The 17,090-nt window shown below is 43.4% G+C and overlaps 1 protein-coding gene across 10 annotated transcripts in view; it reads right to left on the reverse strand.

The window, feature by feature from the left end:
- GHR (growth hormone receptor) overlaps positions 1-17,090 on the reverse strand; it is a 436,004-nt gene that overhangs the window by 362,198 nt on the left and 56,716 nt on the right. For 5 of the 10 annotated variants that reach the window (XM_033932092.1, XM_033932036.1, XM_033932046.1 and 2 more), the window contains exon 2: positions 4,931-5,027. The exons of the other annotated variants lie outside the window; for them this stretch is intronic. The gene's annotated coding sequence lies outside the window, so the exon portion shown is untranslated. The remainder of the gene's footprint in view (positions 1-4,930; positions 5,028-17,090) is intronic. 10 annotated transcript variants of the gene reach the window in all.

A 17,090-nucleotide genomic window follows, 5' to 3' on the forward strand; every position in this document is an offset into this window, starting at 1 on the left:
GATGAACAAACAAAAACTGCTCCTATGGAGAGGAAACTTGAATAACACTCCGCTGTGTATGCGAAGAAAACATTTTCTTAGCATATACAGCGGAGTGTTTTTCAAGTTTTCTCTCCATTTGTGTATTTACATCAATCTGGACCTCTTAGGAAGGCATGTCTGCCGAAACATGGACTGTGTTGAGTCCTGTTGCACTGCAACATATGTGAATGTGCATTTTTTGTTTTGGAATAATACCCAATACAGTAGCATCAAGATCATCGTTCTCCACAGTCTCTTTTGTTTTTTGTTCCCAAACTCATCCAACAAACTGCAAACTTTTCAGTGGACTAAAAGAATTACCGTAGTTCACAAACTTTCTTATATAAAATTCACATATCCATATTCAGCAGTGTCTATTTTTTCTAATTCATTCTTCTTCCACTTAGGGTATTCACTATCAAATTACTTGAAGAGGGCCACCAGTATGCAAGTGTGTTATTTGGCACTTACAAGTGCTCTACTAATGAGTTTTCCAATAAATACCATTCGCTAACCTTTTGCTTCCACATGTAACTAGAACAGCAGTAGGCAATTCCAGTCCTCGAGAGCCACAGGTGGGTCAGGTTTTTAGGATATCCACAATAAATATGCATGAGATAGATTTGCATTTCAAGGAGACAGTGCATGCAAATTCATCTCATATATATTCATTGTGAGGCGTCTCGGCTCTTTTATGGGCTAGAGGCGTGCGGATGGAGAAATCGACCCGGTGTCGGCATAGGGTGGGATGAATGAATTGCCTCGGCTCTGCTGCAATGGATGGTGTCCGACAGGCATCTAGGAAATTCTCTCCCATTCTCCCCTGCTAGAAATAAATCCCCTTAATGCCAGTCGAGCTCTCGGGTAGCATCAAATGTGTTCCCTGACATCTGAGCTGGGGGAGGCAGCATCAACCCCAACCCCTTCCCCCCCCCATCATCATCTGTGGGCGCAGCCAGCTGGAAGCAGCGACTCCGACATTTACCGGGCCCTTTGAAAGCAGCTACACGCAGCAGCATAAGGTGGAGAGCAGGGAGGCTGTTGTGACATAATAAGCACGCATGCGCACTCTTGCCGGCACATCCTGACAGATCAGGGATCAGGGAACACGTGGCGCGAGTGCACATGCATGCTTAGCGTTTTATTATTATAGATACAGCATTGTTGGTGAGCCATGGAAAAAGGGTTATGTAAAATCGATGGGTCAGGGGCCACTGGCCACATGGGTCAGCTTGCATGACCTTTTGTCTACTCAGTCTGGAAGCTATACATTTGAGATCATGCAGAATTTTCCACCAGTAAATTAAGATCTTAAAATGGGATTCAAAATATCAACACATAAAAACCACCATTTAGAAATACTTTTTTTTTTCTTCTGTTAAAAAAGAAAGCTGTGTTCATCTTGCAAAATGCATATTGTGCCTAGATATGCTCTTCACCAGAGTCAAGTTTCACCTAACACGTACATTTTTAGGAGGGCTGCTATCCCAATTGGCTTCTTGGAACACTTTAAGTAATGTCATCAAACGTTAGAGATAAAAGTGAACATGCATAATTAAAATGCCAAAATGAAGCAGGACTGCCAAAGACCTCCGAGTAACACAACACCCACAGACTAGGTACACGGCCACAAGACATTAGGAGGCCCATTACAGTCAGAAAACAAGGCTGACTGAAGCTGCAGGAGTAGTGGCAGCGACCCTTGCTAGCCTAGAGAGAAGCTCCTCATTCCCATAACCAATGAAAATGGTACAAAACTACTGCATGTTTTCTCAGGATCATGAAGCTACAAGTCACAAATGTATGTACACATGCTTTCTTCATAAAACAACCAGAAGAGTGTGACAATAATTCTTCTTATAGGCAATCACCTAACAGAGCTCATTTTTGTGCTCTTTTTTTCTTTCTGTTTTTTTCTCTCTTTTGATTTATTCCAGATTATGCCTTGAGCTCTTTCTCTCGTTATCCCTTTATTTTATTTTTGGTTTATTGGTTTATTTTCTCCCCACACCTCTCCCTATTTCAAGCAAAGGTCAGTCCTAAAAATGACTCTATTGAACTGTGAGACGCTGGCTACAATAGCATCAGAGCATATTAACACAGTATGTAGTGCCTTTTAGTAAATCCAAACCTGAGGCAAGACATAGGACACCACAAATAATTTTAAAGAATCTCATCTTTTAATGCTGCAGATTATAGGCCAGTTCCTAATCACTGTTTCTTATCTAAATTACTAGAAAAAAATTGTTACTCTCAACTTCTTTAATATCTTTCACCCGTGGCAAGCTGGTTTTCATGAACATCATAGTACAGAGATTGGTATTGCATCTCTTCTAAGTGATTTTCATGCTACACTGGAAAAAGGATATGCTACTTTGGTACAGTTGCTTGATTTATCAGGAATTTGTTGCAGGAAATTGTGGTGAAATCAGTTAGCTTAGCAGGGTTAAAAAAAATGTTTGGCTAATTTGCTAAAAGAGAAGTCCATAGGCTATTATTGAGATGGCTTGAGGAAATCCACTACTTATTCCTAGGATAAGCAGCATAAAGTCTGTTTTACTACTTTGGATCTAGCTAGGTACTTGAGACCTGGGTTGGCCACTGTTGGAAACAGGATGCTGAGCTTGTTGGACCTTCGGTCTGTCCCAGTATGGCAAGTCTTATGTTATGCTCTAATTCAACTAGATCAACCATTCTTTGCTACTTTTGCCGATGACATATATTGGACTCTAAGGTAAGGTTATTCAGTGGTTCTCATCTTTCTCACAAGAAAGATCATTTACTGTACTTACTAATTTAGGACAATCTAGTGAACATGTAATAAGCTATGGCCCACAAGGATCTATTTTGTCACTGCTACTGTTTAATATCTATATTAGCCCTTTGGCTACTCTTATCCAATCACTCAATATTAAATGTTTCTTTTTATGCGGATGGCATCTTTTATTATTTATTACTAATCAATTCTATAATGCTAAACAAAGTTTGTATACCGCATCATCTCCATAAAGATAGAGCTCGGTATGGTTTACAGGTAAATTCAATAAATGAGGGCAGGACATAATAAGAAATTAGAGGTTATGAAGAGAGGATAGCTAGCTTTAAATTTTAAATAGATAGCTTTACGTTTTGGAGAAAAGCCGGGTTTTCAGATGCTTTCAGAATAACTGGAATGGGCCTAGGTTCAGCAGCGGCGCAGGGAGGTTATTCCAAAGCTCAGTGAATTTGAAGACAAGGGATTTCCCTAATTTACCTGCATACATGACACCTTTTAGCGAGGGGAAAGATAGTTTGAGTTTGTGGGCGGATTTGGTAGTGTCAGGTCTCAAAGAATTCCAGGATAGTGGAATTAGGGGAGGAAGAATGCCATGTAGGATCTTGAATATTAGGCAGGTACATTTAAAGTGAATCCTAGAAATCACCGGAAGCCAGTGAAGTTTTGACAGAAGCGGGGAAACATGATCGAATTTACTTTTTGCGAAGTACAACCTAGCAGCAGTGTTCTGGATCCGCTGAAGTCTCTGACAATTTTTCTTGGTTAGACTTAGATAGATGGAATTACAATAGTCCAGTATGGAAAGAATGATTGATTGTACAAGGACAGCAAAATGTTGTTGGCGGAAGCAGGATCTCACTTTCCTCAACATGTGAAGACTAAAAAAACATTTTTTTACCAGAGAGTTGAGATGATCATTAAAGGAAAGTGTAGAGTCAATAATGATGCCCAAAACTTTGCTTGAGAATTCAATCTATAATGTGGGACCAGAAGGTAGTGGAATGAGCGTGGGTAACTGATTTAATTTTGGGCCAAGCCAGAGTAGTTTTGTTTTGGACTCATTCAGCTTTATTTGTACAGAGAGGGCCCAGGATTGGAGTTTTGTTATGCAAGCTGCTATATTTTCGGTGAGGTTAGTGAGATATATGCAGCACTATTGCCTGGTTTGGGCCAAAAACAAAAACTAATTGTGTGAATGTGAACCAATGAGGCCCACTGGGGATTGTAAGAGCTTACGGTCTACAGCCCTCAGCAAAACCCACAGGAGATTACTCTCCAGTACCAGAAAATGCAAGCACAGGCTGACAACTGGGAGAGCCATTTTAACAGTCTTCTCAATAAGTCTGGCACATTCCCAAGTCAATGCAGATGTAGTTAAATGTCCTCTGAGACAGGAAATTTGTGAGAATGTGTTAAAAAATTCATGATTATTAGCTTTTATGCTTACCCAAACTGTGAGAAACAAGAGACAGTAGTATCAAGATGTTTCCCATTTTGTATTTCATTAAAGGACAAGCATGATATAGTTTCTTACTAAAATAGAGTAAAGGAGCCCAGACAGAGGTCTACACTGTGGACATTATACAAGCCTGATGCACAATCCAGGATAAAAAAGCACATTGATATTACTGAATGCGAGAACTACATGCTCTGAAAAATTTCAATCAAGGACAATACATTTATCAAACAATTTTTTTTTAATATATAAACTTCATTTCATTGTAATATCATTTCCTTACCAACGCTATAAGCTTGACCAGTACTTCTGCTTGAAAACAAATCACTGAAGGCTCCTTTCTCACAGAAGGTATTTACCTTGATAATCTTCTTTCTAGTATATAGGCATCTCATTCTGGAACACCTGGGTTGTGTATCCCTAGTCGTGAGATCCTGTGTAGAGAGCCTCATTTACATTTTTCTGCTCCACCTCACACACTCTGGGTTGCCCTACAATTTCTCAGTTCATATCAAAGCAGATGATCAGCCCTTGAGAGGAACCAAAACAGGAAGGGGTATAGGTACTCTCCCCGAGAAACAAGTCTGTTCTGCACATACCATAACATATAACATGAAATAATCATGAAACATCTAAATGTTTAACCCTATAATGTGGTGAAACAAACAGCCACCTACCTGACTGCAACCTGCACTAACAGTCTTGGAGTTCTGAAAGATGATTCATGGTCTCTTCACAATATAAATGGTTCCGTTCCTCCTATCCTTGACTGTACTGGACAGGGGAAAGAAACAAGGTATTCAGAAATATGGACATAGGTCCAAGACAGAAAGCAGGCTAATGAACATCTCACAGGGCAGATTTCCAGAATAATGTGCCTATTTACTAGAAAGATGATTATCAAGGTAAGTACCTAATCTAGTGCAATAGACACATCATTCTGGAATACTTGGGATGTATCAAAGCATTCCCTTAGGAGTCAGGGCAGTACAGATGAGCCTGCTGAGAGTACTAAAGATCCAAATATGGTATCTAATTTAGTCGCTACGACCAAGTGGCCACTCTACAAATTTCTTCAGGAGAAACTGCCATAGACTCAATTTAGGAGGAAGCTACACTCCTAGAGGATTGGGCCTTTATGGTCACTGGTGATTGCTGTCACCTGCCGATGTAAGTTGAAGAAATAACCATATGAATCCATCTAGAAATGGTTGCTTTTGAAGCCGGCCAGTCCCGGCAGTTGGTACCCAATAGCACAAAGAGATGATCCAATAGCTGAAACTCATTTGTCACTTCCAAATAGTGAAGCAACACTGTGAACATCCACTAATCTCAAAGCCTTCTCTTCTTGGACTCTGAGGGTGAGAAAACTGACAACCATACTTCCTGGTTGATATGAAACTGGAGAGTATTTTCTACAAGAAAGAGGGGCTGTTCTCAGTAAAACCTCTTTCTCTGAAACCCTGAGAAAGGGTTCTCTGCAGGATAAGGCCTGTAATTCAGACACCCAACGTGCTGATGTGATCACCACTAAAAACGCTAGTTTGACTTTCAGGTACATCAATGGTGTCATCTCCAAAGGCTCATATTGAGCTCTAGTGAGAGCCTGCAGAACGAGATTCAAGTCTCCATGTTGGAAAAAGGCTGATGTACTAGAACGGGGTGCCCAATATGTCAATCGCGATTGATAGGTAGATCAGGAAGGCAACGTGAGTCAATCACAGAGCCCATCCCATTATAGACTCGTGTTGCCGTCCCGATCTACCAGCCGATCAGCCTTCCTCTCCCCGACGTCAAAGACGACAACGCCGGGCATCCAGTTTAGTCTGTTTTTTGTCATTTCGGTGGGAGGGGGGGCAGTGGCGGCGGCAGCAGCCTGAAAAAGAAATCATCCTGGCTGGGGTTGGTGTCATGCTCTGGAGCTTCTACAGCCTTCCTATCTGGCCCTCTCCCTCCTACTTGCATCCGGCCACACCCCCTGCTTTCTTCGGCAACTCAGCAGCAGCGATCGACACATGCTTCTGACGTCGGGGCCTACCCTCTGCAAGTCCCGCTTGTTTCAACTTCCTTTTTCTACAAAATCGGGACTCGCAGAGGGAAGGCCTCGATGTCGGCAGCCTTTGATCACCGTTGCTGACGAGTTGCTGAAAAGGGCCGCAGGGCAGGGTGTGTGGCTGGATGCAGGTGGAAGGGAGAGGGCCAGATGCAGGACTCGTGGGTGAGGGAGGAGAAAGAGAGAGGGGAGGGAAACAAAAGGAAATATTTCATACCGGGCTGGGCTGGAGCGGAGGGAGGGTGGAAAAATTCTGGCTACAAGAAAAAGGCGGAAAGCTGAAAATGGAGATAGTGACACAAAGAAGAGAAAGGGTAAGCAGGACCTACTGAATAAGGATAGAGATACAGAGGGGACATGAAGAGGAGGTGAAATAGAGACATAGAAGTAATGCTGAAAAAGGAGGGGGGGGAAAGACATTGAAAGGGCAAATGGTGAATATGGGGTACAGACAAGGACAGAGACAAATGAAGATTCTGAAAAGTGGTGAGATAGGGATATAGGTGAGATGGAAACAAAGAAGGGTGATGCTGGAAAATAGGTGGAATGGTAATTCTGACAGACATAGAAGGGAAATGCTGGATCAAGGAGAGATGGGACTCAGGCTGGATGGAATGGGGAGAAATGCCTGGTTGGCCCGGAACTTCCTCTCCTACGTCATAATTGACATTGGGGAGCGGAATGCTGGTCAGCACAACGCTTTTGCAGGGAGAGCTTGGGGCGGCGGTGGCTTGGGGGCTGTTCCCTGATGGCGGCAAACCGAGTGGCTTGGGGGGAGGGTAGGGAGAAGGAAAGAAAAGGGGCAGGAAGGGAGCAGAAAGAAGGGGGAACAGGGAGACAGAAAGAAAGGGAGGAAAGAAAAAGTTGGGGAGAGAATGAGGTCTGGAGGAGAGGAAACATACAGGAGGCTGAAAGAAGGGAAGAAAGATTGGATGCACAGTCAGAAGAAGAAAGTGCAACCAGAGACTCATGAAATCACCAAACAACAAAGGTAGGAAAAATTATTTTATTTTAAATTTAGTGATCAAAATGTGTCCGTTTTGAGAATTTATATCTGCTGTCTATATTTTGCACTATGGCTCCCTTTTACTAAACCTCAATAGCGTTTTTTAGCGCAGGGAACCTATGAGCATTGAGAGCAGCATGGGGCATTCAGCACAACTCCCTGTGCTAAAAATTGCTAGTGTGGTTCAGTAAAAAGGGAGGGAGTATATTTGTCTATTTTTGTATGGTTGTTACTGAGGTGACATTGCATAGAGTCATCTGCCTTGACCTCTTTGAAAAAACCCTAGAATATGAATGATAATTAATATTTTCTCTGCCTTTCAGTGTGCTTTGTGGGGTTTTTTTTTTTTAATTTCATTATTGGTAGATCGTTTTGACTTGGTCATTTTAAAAGTAGCTCGCAAGCCCAAAAAGTGTGGGCACCCCTGTACTAGAGGATGCAGATGTAATGTTCCCTTCAAAAATCTAGCCACATCTGGGTGAGAGGCCAAAGTTCTTCTATTAGACTGAGATCTGAAGCATGACAGGCCTGCTATCTGTACTTTGAGGGAGCTAACTGCTAGTCCCTTTCTCAAGCCCTTCTTGAGGGAAAGCTAGAGCCAGTGACACTGGTGCTGTAATCGGGTTCTCATTCTTCTGGGCACACCAGCACTGGAAGCAACTCCAGGCCTTTACATAAGCGGTCAAGACTGACTACTTCTTGGACTTCAGGAGAGTGACCACCACCTCCAAATAGCCTTTGCGTGCTAAGGCTTCACGCTCAAGAGCCATGCTGTAAGACCAAAGACTCTGGATCCTCCAGGGTGATTGGGCTCTGTGAGAGTAATCCTGAATGACAGGGTAGTCTGAGACAAGTGGATTGACCTCAGAACACATCCCTCCTGCTCCCAACTTATGAAAAAGGTAACAGGTGGGTTTGGAAGGTGGGGGTGGGGTTGGAGGAGCATCCAGTGGCAGAAGGGAGTGCATCAATAGATATTTTAGAATTGGCCAAAAATTGGATCGGAGTGGACCCACACAATCTTACTGATTCTATTTAGTGCATCTGGCCCTGAATCCCTACCTATACCGCATTTGCCATTAGAGTTACATTGTCATTATTGCCCCTTATTTTTAGTTACTCAACTGAAGGGCAAGATTTACTGAAGGAAAAAAGCCTGTCATAAACCAGGGCCTGTGTGAATATTGTAGAACACTGTATGTAGCAGGTCCTCAAGTGCAGCACAACTGAATCCCATCAACAGCTCTCAACAGGTTTAAAGAGTCCCAATGAAATTAAACATGATTCATGACCAATTACAGTTCTAAAGGACAAAGAAAATGTGGAAAAGCTAATTCACCAGTTTCAAAATAATGTTTCCCCTAGAGTTTCTTTTTTTTACTTCCCCTCACCGGTAATCTCTGAAATTATGATATTTTTCTTGGTTTTCTTTGAACATCTAAGTCATAATTTAATCCCATTCTTACACCCAATAAAACATGCACCAAAGAGCTATGACCCTCATATACAGAGGAACTGGCTTTCAAGAGAAGGGCACTTTACAATCCTGCTTCCTAGTTTTAGTAAAGGATACGTTCTAGATTAAAACAAGTGGCTAGAGAAATGAAAGAGAGAGGGTCAAAGGTATACATGCCTCAGAGGGAAGGCTTCCAGGTTAGTGGGCTGCATGCAGGAACTGCCGATTGCGGCTTTGCAAAGACCAGGGGACCTTGTGCAGGAGCCGCCGAGCACAGTTTTGCCAACAGAAATGAGGCTGAGAGGAGGGAGCCGGCCAGAGGAGGTAAACACAGGAGGCATGAATTTAGGACGCAGGACAGAGGGGGATGACGAGGGGCGCATTGGGACATGGAAGGGAGAAGGAGAGTCGTGTTGGGACAGGAAGGGAGGAAGAGAGATTGCTTTGGCATAGGAAGGTAGAAGCTGGAAGGGCATAGGAAGGGAGGGGGCACAAACTTCTTAGAGTGTATGTTTTCCATAAAGATTTTAGGAGTTATCATTGATGACAAACTTTCTTTCCACGATCAGATAAGCAACATAGTCAAACTATGCTTTTATAAACTACGCTTGATTCGTTCAATTTCAAAATTTCTTGAGCCCAAATCGATCGATATATTAATTCACTCTCTGGTTATGGCCAAACTTGACTACTGCAACTCCTTACTAATCAATATAGCACAGAAAGAGAAAAGACGCCTTCAAATCATACAAAACACAGCAGTCAAACTCATTCACAATGGTAAAAAATACGATCATGTCACTCCCCTACTGATTAAATCCCATTGGCTCCCAATTAGCCATCATATTACTTTCAAAATATTACTCTTAACTTTCAAAACTTTAATTTTCAAAGAACCACAATTTATCAACCGATTGCTTATTCCTCATAACTCTTGTCGCTCTAGGCCAGCCGAGGGAGATTGCAGGCAAGCACGTGGCGAGTTGAGCGTGACTGCTTGCAGGATAGAGGAGAGGAGCGGGCTGGAGTAGAAGCAAGGGCACAGAGAGGTGGAAGCAGTGAGAGAGAGGATCGTAGTCAGTAAGGCAGAGGAGCGGAGGTGACCGGGTCAGAGGAGCGGAGGGGACCCGGACAATGAGACAGAGGAGCGGAGGGGACCCGGACAGAGAGGCAGAGGAGCAGAGGTGAACGGGACAGAGAGGCAGAGGAGCGGAGGTGAACGGGACAGAGAGGTAGAGGACTGCATAAAGGGCAGAGAACTGCTTTAAAGGAAGAGGACTGCATTAAGGGGAGCGGAGGAACCATAGCAGATTCGGGACACGGAGAAGGGAAGAGGCGGGTTGTAACTCCGCCCACCTCCCGACGTCACAGCCGATCTCGCCCATAAAAGGGGGCGAGCCAACGGCGCGCAGCCGTTCGGCGCGCGGCGAAGGCGAGCGGCAAAGGCGCTCGCCTTAGCGAGAGCGCCTTTGCGAAGGAGCCTTGGGAAGGAGCCAGGTGCCCAGGCAGCCCAGCAGCAAATTCTAACTTCTTTAAAAAAAAAAAAAAAAAAAAAAAGCCACAGGTAATTCTCTCTACTCATTCTCTTTTCTCTCTCCACTCTTTCAGCTAGCTGCGCGCCAGGAAACACCCATACACATCGTGGGACATGGGAACAAGAGAACAGCAATGGAGGCGGTAGGAACCCAGCAGTGCTACCCAGTATACTGCATCGAGTGCCACATGTATGACTACCTCCCCTCTGGGAGACAGGCATACATGTGCAGTCGATGCCAGGAACTGGAGAGCCTGAAGAAGGAGGTCGGGAGATTGCAGGTTAGAGTCCAGGAGCTGGAGGGACTCTGCACCATAGAGGGACAGTGCTGGTTAATTGAAGACACCACCAGAGAAAACCACATCACAGAACAAGTTAGAGAGCTGGAGAAATTCATTGAGGAGGCCTGCAGGATGGTGGAGGCACAGGACCACCAGCACATCAGGAGAGAACCAGATGCCATAGGAGGAGGACCTTGCGGAGAATCTGGACAGGCAGATGAGACGGAGACCCATAAGAGCCAAGAGGAAGGACTAGCAGACTGCGCCACTGACACAGACCTGAGACCAGAGAGACAGCTGAGGAAGGGGAAATCTGCTATTGTAGTGGGAGACTCAATCCTGAGAGAAGTGGACAGTCATATAGCCGGAGGGAGAGAGGACCGACTGGTGACATGTCTCCCAGGGGCAAGAACGAAGGACGTCATCGACAGAATTGAGAGGATCCTGGAGGAAGCTGAAACGGAGGAGACAGCAGTAGTAATCCACATAGGAACCAACGACGTCAGCAGGAGGAACTACAACAGGACTACACTAACTGACCAGTTCAGGATCCTGGGGAGGAAACTGAAGATGAGGACACGAAGGATTGCCTTCTCGGAGATCCTGCCGGTACCGAGAGCAGACGCAAGGAGGCAGAGTGAGCTGCAAGCAATCAACGGTTGGCTGAGGAGATGGTGTGAAGAGGAGTCCGTAGAAAAAGCCTGGACCCTACTCAAGGGCGTGGTACACGAAGCACAGAACCTGTGCGTCCCCAAGTTCAGGAAAGGGTGCAAAAAAAACAGAACGAAAAAGCCAGTGTGGATAACAAATGCAGCGAGGAAGGCGATAAGTGACAAGAAAGCATCGTTCAGCAAATGGAAAAAGGATCAATCAAAGGACAACCTAAAGGAGCATAAAAAACACCAGAAAGAGTGCCACCGAGTGGTTAGGAAAGCAAAAAGAGAATATGAAGAGAAATTAGCGGGGGAAGCAACAAACTTCAAATCGTTCTTCAGATACGTTAAGGGGAAGCAACCAGCAAGGGAGGAAGTGGGACCCTTGGACGATGGAGACAGAAAGGGGGTGGTAAAAGAGGAAAAAGAGATGGCTGACAAGTTAAATGAGTTCTTCACGTCAGTCTTCACGAGAGAGGACACATCCAACATTCCGGAGCCAGAAGAGATCGTAAATGGTAATCAGGAAGATAAGCTGGCCCAACTAGAGGTAAGCCAAGAGGATGTCCTCAGGCAGATAGACAGGCTAAAGAGCGACAAATCACCAGGTCCAGACGGCTTTCACCCAAGGGTACTCAAGGAACTGAGGAACGAAATAGCAGAGCCACTTCGACAAATATGCAACCTATCCTTAAAAACTGGAGAGATCCCAGAGGACTGGAAAATAGCAAATGTCACGCCAATCTTCAAGAAAGGTTCGAGGGACGACCCGGGAAACTACAGGCCGGTGAGCTTGACCTCGGTCCCGGGAAAGATGATGGAAGCGCTGATCAAGGACAGCATCTGTGAACACATTGAAGCCAATGGACAGCTTAAATCAAGTCAGCATGGCTTCTGCAAGGGTAGGTCATGCCTCACTAACCTATTACACTTCTTTGAAGGGGTGAACAGACAGGTGGATAAAGGGGAATCCATAGATATCATTTACCTTGATTTCCAAAAGGCCTTCGACAAGGTACCACACAAAAGACTGTTTAAGAAACTATGGAACCACGGGGTACAAGGGGAGGTCCACCGATGGATCAAAAACTGGCTAGCAGGCAGAAAACAGAGGGTTGGAGTGAAGGGTCACTATTCAGATTGGAAATGGGTCACGAGCGGGGTGCCGCAGGGGTCGGTGTTGGGACCGCTCCTTTTCAATATATTTATAAATGACCTGGAGGCGGGAACAAAATGCGAGGTCATTAAATTTGCGGACGACACCAAACTATACAGCAGGGTTGAAACAACGGAAGACTGTGAAAATCTCCAAAAGGATCTGACGACACTGGAAGAGTGGGCCAATAAGTGGCAAATGAGTTTTAACATAGGGAAGTGTAAGGTCATGCATGTAGGAAAAAAGAACCCAATGTTCAGCTACAAAATGGGGGGATCACTGCTGGGGGTAAGTAACCCTGAAAGAGACCTGGGAGTAATGGTGGATACAACACTGAAGGCATCGGCACAATGCGCCACAGCCTCAAGGAAAGCAAACAAAATGCTCGGAATCATTAAGAAGGGCATCACAGCCAGGACAAAGGAAGTCATCCTGCCACTTTATCGCACAATGGTGCGCCCACATCTGGAGTACTGTGTCCAGTATTGGTCACCGCACCTCAAGAAAGACATGGCAGTACTCGAGGGAGTCCAGAGAAGAGCAACTAAACTGATAAAGGGTATGGAAAACCTTTCATATACTGACAGGCTAAAAAAGCTGGGGCTATTCTCCCTTGAGAAGCGGAGACATGATAGAAACCTTCAAGATCCTGAAGGGCATAGAAAAAGTGGACAGGGACAGATTTTTCAGATTATGGGGAAGCACAAGTACAAGGGGGCACTCAGAGAAATTGAAAGGGGACAGGTTTAGAACAAACGCTAGGAAGTACTTTTTCACTCAGAGGGTGGTGGATATGTGGAACGCACTTCCAGAAGCTGTGATAGGCTAGAACAAGTTACATGGCTTCAAAGAAGGTTTGGATAGGTTCCTAGAGAATAAGGGAATTGAAGGGTACAGATAAGAATTAAGGATAGGGATAGGAGTAGAGATAGATTAGAAAAATAGTCTAGGACCACTGCTCAGGCAATGGGCCTGATGGGCCACCGCGGGAGCGGACCGCTGGGCGTGATGGACCTCTGGTCTGACTCAGCGGAGGCAACTTCTTATGTTCTTATGTTCTTCGTTCGACGACCGAAAAGCTCCTTACAGTCCCTTCACTAAAAATCATAGGCACCAGAAGGCATGATATGTTCTCTGTAATGGCTCCCCAATTGTGGAACGCCCTACCCCATTACATTAGAGAAGAAAAAGACCTCAGTCAATTTAAGAAACTTTTAAAAAGCCGTCTTTTTAAAGACGCATTTAACATTTAACACTGAATTTTTATATTTAACTTTTAACCCCCTTTTAGATACAAATATTAGGGCTCGAATTTCTTACCCTGACCTATTGTTTCATCCCTTTTTTTCTCTCTCTCTATAAGCCATAAACATGTAACTTTACCCCTTTATCCTCACGTTCCATGTACTTCTTAAAATTGTTTGTCCCAACACTTGTGTCTGTTATTTGTTCATTGTAATCCGCTTTTATGAAATTGTTAATAGCTTAGTAAATCGAATAAGCGATCCATCAAATATGAATAAAAACCTGAAACCATTGACATGGGACATAGAATGGAGTGAGGGAGGGGAGCATGAACTTGCAACCTAGGATGGAAGAATGGAGGAAGTGAGGAAAAGAGATGCTGAGGTGGGGAGGGAATAGAAAAGGAGAATCGTTATGCATGGGAGTCTGAGTGAGAAGGAAAGAGAGATGTTCCCATGGGGAAATGAAGATAACAGGTGAATTGTTGGGCATAGGGAGGAAAAAAGAAATATTGGACATGGTGGTGGGAAAGGCATGAGGAAGAGAGAGGGTTGAGAGGGAGAAATGTTGGATGTGGTGGTGGAGAGGGAAGAGTGGGACTGATGAAGAACAAAAATAAGTGTAAACCTCCTATCTTTTCTTTCTATTTAAACTACAGTACTTTATTTTGAGGACTGTTTCTTTAATGTTCTTTAACGTTTAATGTTTTTATAGACTGTGTACTGTGCAGGATCCAAGTTACATACAAATTCAAATGGAACTCATTCTTAACCTGGGGAATGCCTGTATATCCAAAGTTTGCATGCACTAGAATTTCAGAGAGAGGTAATAGGACGATAACTTTACCATTCAAGAAAGAAAAGCAGCATAAGAATGCTGAACAGAACTATAGCCTTAAGGTGGAGATGAAAATCCTCACAAAATCAACACTGTTATGTATGTTTAAAATACATAGATCGTAGATATTCCCTATCAGAATCCCTAACCCAATCCCTCACTTTCCTGGACAGTTTGGTAATCTGGACCCCAATCAAGCTGCATAAGGTTAATCACTGCAACGCCAACCTTTGCTCAGCCGCTCCAGCACTAGTCTCTGGCTCTGACAGACCTCTATGAGATTTTAGCACTGACGGATCTGTCTCAACATAGGGAGGGAAAAGTATTAGGATCCGTCAGCGCTAAAATCTCATCGAGGTTGAGTAGTGGCTCGTGGCCAGCAGGGGGTGCTATTTATGGGACGATAATGGAATGGATGTCGGAGCATGATAGTGCAGTATTTTTGTGAAGTTTTTCTACAAAAGCGCCAGTTTTTCATATGATTCTGGGTAATTCTAGTTAGAGACAATTCTGTGTCAGTTAAGGACCAAGCCCAAATAGAAGCATACGGAAAAACAGGTGAATAAAAATTTGAATATAATGTAGCTAAGGCCAGAGAAAAACACACTAAGGATTAATATAAGGGAAAGCATAATAATATCTGTGTATGTACTTTGCTGTTGAGCCAAAAGATGGTGGAAATCTTGATTACATGGAATCCAGTTTGGGTTCTTTGTGTGTACTATATCTGTCCTGTCTTCGGCCACCATCTTGGGCCAGTGAATAATATTCTGTCTTTGTCCTCTCTGAGTTTTCCCGCTCCCAGCCTCGTGGTGTTAATTAATACCACATGGGCTTGCTTTAGACTGGTAAAGAAGGATAACGTGTCTCAAACTGAATTGGATGTAGTTTTGAATGAAAATTATGATTTATTGAATGGAAAAGCTTGGCCAAGCAAAGAGTGAATGAAGCAAAGTATAAATGAAGTGTATGACTGTGTTGCTTTGAAAAAACATATTTTATATATTTTAAACCTGAAGAAACACTAAGGAAAATCCTGAGGCAACATCTGGGAGTAATTAGAGTCAGAGACTGTTGCTTCAGTCTCCAGCATAGGAAGGGGGGGGCATTGGAAGCCCATGCTTATCACTGTGTGTAACATGAAGCTGTCAGCTTTCCTCTTCCAGACTAAAGTTACTGTCAATTTAGGGAGAGGTTGAGAATTTTTCAGCACCATGTTAATAATTGTAGATTCTCTTGAATAATAATGTTAATTCAGAAATCAAATGTACTGTTCTAAACTTTTAAACATGGAAACATGGAGGGATTTATTTTTTCCTTTATCTAAACTTTTAAGACCACCCATAAAATTGTTATTGGCTATTATGATGATGATGTCACCAAAAAGCCAACAGTATATAATAGAAACTCTGGAGCTAGAAAAACGAGACCGTTAGGAGAAGGCCAGCATTTTGGCCACTATTAACGATCTCCCATTAGTGCAATCGGTAAGCAATGATGCTGTTCTTTTGATCTAATAATGGAAAAATAGAAACAATAATTCAATAAATCTTGGTTATAATTTTTAAAACCTTGCGCTGGTGTCATTTTGCATGTATAATTATTTTCAAACCTGAAGCTTTCACAAATGGCGTCAATGACCCTTGCTCAAGGTCTGTCAGAGCCAGAGACTAGTGCTTGAACGGCAGAGCAGAAGCCTTCTTATGTATAGGTTTAAGTCTGCCGGATCTTATTATAGTTTAAAGTAAGGGTACACTATAGTGAATCAGGCTTCCTGGATCACAAATTGGAGGTCTCTTTCAGGAGATCCAGAAAACCCTGGCGCTTAACAAGGCTGTTTAACTGTTTTGCGCTCTGCTTATCCTTTAAGCCTGACATAGAATTTGGCTCTGACAGACCTCTATGAGATTTTAGCGCTGACGGATCCTAATACTTTTCCCTCCTTATGCTGAGACGGATCCGTCAGCGCTAAAATCTCATAGAAGTCTGTAAGAGACAGAAACTATGAGCGGCACGGACACGGACCTCAGATTTTTAAGGACGTACGGTTTTAGATCCGCGAGGTCTGTCAGGTCTGTGAGGTCCGCGTTTTACCCCTTCCCGGGATTTAGGAATACATTTCATATATGGCACCCAAAAAAACGCTATTCTATAAGCCGTATTTAAATTTAGGCACGGTTTATGGAATAGCACATGCCTAAGAACTGTGACTACATTTAGGCATGATCATTTGCACCAAGGAAAATGTGGTGCAAAATGCTTGTGCCTAAATTTAGGCACAGATGCCTATTCTATAATTAAATGTGTAACTGAAAATAATGACCCAATCTGCCCCCCATGACCCGACTATTTCTGCACTCCTTTTTTTCTCAAGTGTAAAATTTAGGTGCAGATCTCCCACCTAAATTTACACGTGTTAACTTGTAATTGATCTTAATTAGAACCAATAATTGCTTGTTAAGAAGCTAATTATTGGTGCTAATTAACCTTTTAGGCAATTAAATTGCATGTGCAATTTGGGTCTGCAACCAAAATTGTGCATTTCCGAATACAGTTCAAACTCCTCTTACTGACCTATAAGTCCACTCACTCTACAGCCTCTCATTATCTATCCAC

The sequence above is a fragment of the Geotrypetes seraphini genome, chromosome 1, assembly GCF_902459505.1.
Source record: "Geotrypetes seraphini chromosome 1, aGeoSer1.1, whole genome shotgun sequence".
Taxonomy (NCBI): Eukaryota; Metazoa; Chordata; class Amphibia; order Gymnophiona; family Dermophiidae; genus Geotrypetes; species Geotrypetes seraphini.